Source organism: Argopecten irradians, chromosome 4 (assembly GCF_041381155.1).
Source record: "Argopecten irradians isolate NY chromosome 4, Ai_NY, whole genome shotgun sequence".
NCBI classification, from domain to species: domain Eukaryota; kingdom Metazoa; phylum Mollusca; class Bivalvia; order Pectinida; family Pectinidae; genus Argopecten; species Argopecten irradians.
In genome coordinates this window covers 19250158-19256312 of record NC_091137.1, presented here as the reverse complement: position 1 = coordinate 19256312, position 6155 = coordinate 19250158, and positions in this window count along the sequence as shown.

The window sequence follows — 6155 nt, the reverse complement described above, 5'->3', positions numbered from 1 at the left end:
AATTATTTTTCTTTAAGGTAAGGTATGTGTCAATGATGTATCTAGTCCATTTAATTAAAATAATCAACTGTTTTTATATTAAAAAAAATTATGTCCGTTATTCTCGACCTCACGGATTTCATACCACTTATACTATAATATTATATATGTTCACTGTATGGGTTAAAAATGTTCGTGCCATAGTCCCCAGTTGGTTAGCCTGATTTTTAACAAGGGGATATGTATGGGAGGGTCCATGTTACCGGATAGACATATATAACTAGGTGATAAGTAGGGAAGGGGTCCATTAGATGGGTTCTAACATTATAACTAGGAATTAATGTAACGACTTGATTCCCTTACGACCGCAGTTCATTAGCGTAGAGTAAGAAAATGATACAATTAATTTGTTTTTGAGCTCTGGGGGTTCTGTGACTCTCCGCTTTAGCTTGAAGATTCCTATTGTACTCGCTACAATATATTCAAAGGTACTAAGTGGAGTATGGACAGATGGACGGACATCAAAATTCCCATATAATATCTATAACAATGTTTGTAAAGGTGACAACAAGAAAATACCCGCGTGGCTCAGTGGGAAGTACCTTGTGAAAATGCACAATTTTTGCTGCTAATATTCTCAACGTTTTCGCTACCAGAATTAATTCTAACCCATCTACCCCCCCATTTTTGAAAGGGACCGAGACAAGTGGCGCTACAACACCTGGAACGATTATCGATAGATTAACCTCCCAATTTCACAAACACCGTTTGGTGAACCGTTTGATAGTGGAATCTGTTGACGACACGCACAAACAACCGTTCTTCACGAGCGATTCAGTTTCATCTAAATATCTCCTTAACGGGTAACCCCGAAACATCAGACCACAGGATGCTCCACACTCTTTTCCAGCCTAACGACGGCTCTCCAACACATGCCTTAAGAGTGAAGATTTTATTAATATACTAATCGAAACCCTTCTAAAAGCGAAACTTGCCCAGATTCTAAACAGTTTGCACAATTTCTCAACCAGTATTTCACAACTCAAAAATATGGCCAAAATATCGGACCCTGGCACGCGAATAAAATACACACACAGTAATTGATAATGCTTTTTCCATACTATACAATAACAAGCAAAATAAGGGGAAAGGATGTGGGCGACCATTATATTACAAAATTACATAGGATTCTAAAAACCAAAACCCTCACCTCTTCAAGTCCCGGTAAGATAAACTGAAAGCCTCGGCGCAGTTGTCCCCGAGATCTCGTGCCCAGCATTATTCCCCCGCCCTAAGTTCCGGTTAATATAAATTCGGAAAATATAGCAAACGAAGCGCAACCACAGCCTTCGTGAACAGATATAGAAGGGAAGGTCCCATTAGACGGATAGAACATATAACATACTAGCGGATATGATAAAGGGAATGTTCCATTACACGGATATCCCCCATTAAAAACTAGGGCATATATAGGGAGGTCCATTAGACGGATAGACATTATACCTAGGGATAATGTAGGTAATGGTCCAATTTGGACGATATTAGACCATCATAACAAGGGAAAAGATAGGGAAGGCGTCCATTAGAATGGATAGAAATTATAACTATGGTTAGTGTAGGGAATGTCCATTAGACGGATAGACCATCATAACTAAGGGATATATAAGGGAAGCGTCATTTAGAAAGGATTAGACATTTATAACTAGGGATATGTAGGGAATGTCCATTTATACGGTTAGACATATCATAACTAGGGATATATTAGGGAAGGTCTCCTCTGAGAAAGGATAGACATGAAAACTAGGGATATGTAGGGAATGTCCATTACACGGATAGACATTATAACTAGGGATATATAGTGGAAGGTCCAATTTGAAGGTATAGACATTTATTAACTAGGGATTATGTAGGGAATGTCCATTAGACGGATAGACATTATAACTAGGAGGTGTGTAGGGAATGTCAATTACAGCGGATAGGGCCGATTATAAACAAGGAATAATATAGGGATTGGTCCCATTTAGATGGATAGGACATTATTACTAGGGATATGATAATGGAAATGGTCCATTAGACGGAATAGACAATTATAGACAAGGGATATATAGGGGAATGAGTCCATTAGACGGATATTGACATTATAACTAGGGATATATCTGGGAATATTCACATATTGATATAAATAGATAAAAGAAATACATGGACCCTAATTAAGTCCAGCTTAAACCTGGCTATATTTTATTAGACATTTCATTATTATTTCCTAATATTATCTTGTCTAGTCGTATATATTAGGGGAAAAAGCCTAATAATTATAGAATCTAGGGCAGGTTAAGTGGACTATATTTATAGTACCTAATCTCATGACAAATGAAAATAAAAATAAAGGTAGAAGGGAGTATAAAAACCAAATTAATATAAAGAAAACATCTCATTTATAGCTGCAAAAAACATTGTACATAAATAAAAGGTATTAACACCTTTGATAATTTTCATTAAAATTCTGCATATTAGATTTAACACAGTAATCAGGCACTCACTTGTAGTCGATTTGTAATTGCCACGTTTTCAGGCGAGTGCAAGCTATGTCATTAGGGACAGATGAGATTTCCAGCGATCGGATGTTTTTGCAACATTGTTCCAGCCTCGCGGCATGCAAATAGGTATTATTTTTACATCGCGCCTAAAGAATCATAATGTGAAATAGTGACAAGGGTCGTTTCTATATAATTACAGTTGTATTACTCTGACATGGACCCTCAAGAACACATGCTTTCTGAGTATTAACTCATTAATCCTGTGCAAAATGATTAGTACAAACCTCGTGGGCGGCGATTCTATTGTTACGGATAATAGTCGCTGGCATAAGCACGGATGGGGTCATGACCCCACTGGCGGGAACATAAACCGAATAAAAACCAGTTCAATCGAATTTGTTAGACGTTTGGACGGGGAGAGATGAACAAAAATAATGGAGTATTTTTGGAAATGAAAAAAAATTCAAATGACACGAGAAAATACAATAATATTCATTATACGTGAAAATCCCTGTTAATAGAATATAAGGAAATAGATTTCTATTATGTTGGGGTTATGAGCTTATAATAGAGATCAATGGGAGCCCGTTAGTACACGTGCTCCAATATAAATAAAGCCATCGATAACCTCAAACAAAATAAAAAGTTTATTCCTAATTATTTTCTGTTTTTTCTCCATCTTGAACAAAATGGGTATACCTACTTTTAAACTTATGTTATTAACGTACTAATAACAACAACATTAACAAATATTATTTTATTTCAATCATTACTTTTTATCCTATTATTAACATGGATTTTTATATATATTATAAGTCCCTCTTTAAAATCCCTGCCTGACACTGTTTGCTAAACTATAGAAATTCTCTTTATATCGTATCCCAATCGTTCTTGTTTTATCGAAGATACATGTTATAACTATCACGATTTAGTGACTTAAAACATATAACGGGAGCTACAGTTCGATCGTGCCCTCCGGGTCCTTTTGGAAAACTCACCCTAGTTACAGATATGGTTGCTGTGCACAGGATGTAGTTGTGAAGAGTACAGATTTACATTAACCAATTTCTCAAATACTTTGTTGTATAGACTAAATAACTTAGTTGTATTTGTAACATTTATTATACCAAGCGTATTATATAGAATGATTGTAAACTTTATTTGTGACGTTGTATTTTAGTAGGTGCTTAAACTTCTAGTGATAGACTGTATACTAGTGTTTAATGATTATAAGTACTGGCTGTTATTAGATTTATTGGGGATAAAGTTGGTGTGAACATAATGGTTTTAGGGAACTATATAGTTTATAATCCTCAATGGAGAATGGTTTCTTGCATATTCAGGGGTAGTTATAAATGAGGCGTCGGGAACTGGAAAACCATTTCATATGTACCTCTTGTACCCACCTATAAGGTTTAGTACGAAATGAAGAGAGAACATCCCTGACACTTCACGAAGGTCAGAGCGTGTGATTGGGCAGGGATGTACATCGTACATTACCTTAGAAACAGGTATGCTGCCTGGAACGGTGTGGATATGGACTTAGATAAGGCACAACATTATAAGCATAAGTTTCAAAGGGAACATTACAGAAATATATTGAAGTAAAGAGTAACTCATACATGTAGGGCAGCTGTCAGATAATTCAGTCAGATACTTATAAACAATGTCTACACCAAAGGTTTCAATCCTAAAGAAAGGGAGTGTGGGCTCATAGATTTTACATTTTTAGGGAAGCGGAAACCACAACAGGGAATAAGCGAAACGAAACTGAGCGTCTGTATATTCTACATGACGGTTATGAATTAAGAATGACAATGGCCCGTCCTATCGCCAAGCCCTCGCTAAACATCCCAAACCAACTTACCTGGGAATGAGTACCGGTGGAATGTACAGTTGAACCGTTATAACGGCCCTGAATAACTTGAACAATGCGAGTGCGAGAAAGAGATCGAGTACACAATGCATGGCGTAGACTCTGCACATACATATATACCTATCAAGGTTAATGTATGAACATTTAAGCGGTTATATTTAGACGAAAGCAAATATATCAAATGTCACAATTGTACCTTTGAATCTCATTGGAGGAGTGAGCGGAGAAGTGTGTTCATTAACGGGTTTATTCTCACATCATTGTGTGAGCTTATGTAATTTGATACAGACATATTAAATATTTTATATATACGCACTCTCTTCTAAGTCATCAACGTTCCGGTTGATCTGTATACTGTTATCTTTGAACGCCAATATTCAGGGGAAGCTGTCAGAACCGTAAGAGTAACAGGTCTCTTATGCCATGCAGGCGGGTGGGTTGATATGCTGTTTATAGCATCCACAATTCTTCAATCCGCATTGTTGCTACCTCATGAATTCACGCCAAAATCATCCACCCAAATTCTGAACGCTGCATTGCCGACGAGAGTACACAAATCGTTGTGAACACGCTGTGGGGAGGTAGTTTATCAGTCAAGTTGAGCCTTGCTCTGAATCATTAGAGACGGAAGATCATCTACCTTATATTTAGTTGTGGTATGTGGCGGATGATTGTATAGCAACCGGTTTCTCAACTAAATATCCGTAGAGATAAGCCTACCAACTGTCCGGACTACTTTGACAACATCAGATCGGTACACACATGGGGTGGTTACAGGTGGAAATGATGCGTCTGTTTATAAAAATGGGTTGCCTATAAGGAAGTCTTTGAGGTCTAGTGACTAGGGAGATCATGGGTAAGGGACTACGAACACGGAGTGCACTGTCCGTCGACAGTGCACATCACTTGCGTTCTCTCGAGAGTAACATACCCATTTGCGGGTCTTACAAATACTTAAGGATCTCAACATGGCAAACAAGGGTTTTGTGTCTATCTATGGGAATTGTCAGGGGCCATAGGGCATAGACATCCTTAGGAGGTAACATAGTTCGCACAAGTTGTAGTAGGGCGGATCTCGTCCGGGGCATAGGGCTTAGATCATCCATAGGAAAACCTATATAATAACACGGTTGGTTATGTCATTTATAGTTGGAAACGATCTTGGTAGACATCGGTTATCTCCCGTTAGGATGTCACGGTGGGACCTCCGTAGCGTTTTGGAACACTGTTGGTATAGATAAGTGAAATTTAATTGTATACAATTTGTTCTACTGTTACTGCGAGCTAATTGTCTACATCACTCGGTATATAGATAATGTCACTCTATGAAACCTCTATACTATTCTTCTAAAATCTCAATCAACATTAGTCACATAACCACACTGATTCTATAGTCATTATATAAAATAAAAAATAGCTTTGATTCTTCTGAGTAACTGGTAATCTAAACACTAAACTGTTGTGAGTTATTGAGTTAAGTGTCAGTTGCTTTCCGCTAATCACTCATAGAAATCGAACCTGTCTGTGGATACCACTACAGGCAACTGTGGACAAACCTTTGGAGGAAACGTGGATCGGCGGGATAGAGGATTTGCGTGACGACTGTGGACCATCGTCTGTAACATAAATACTAAAATTACTATGAACGATCACGATTTGGGACTTAAAACATATAACGCGAGAGCTTACAGTCGGATGGCCCCTCGGGGTCCTTTTGGACAAAACCCGCTCCTATTACAATTAATAATCAGATATCTGTAAGT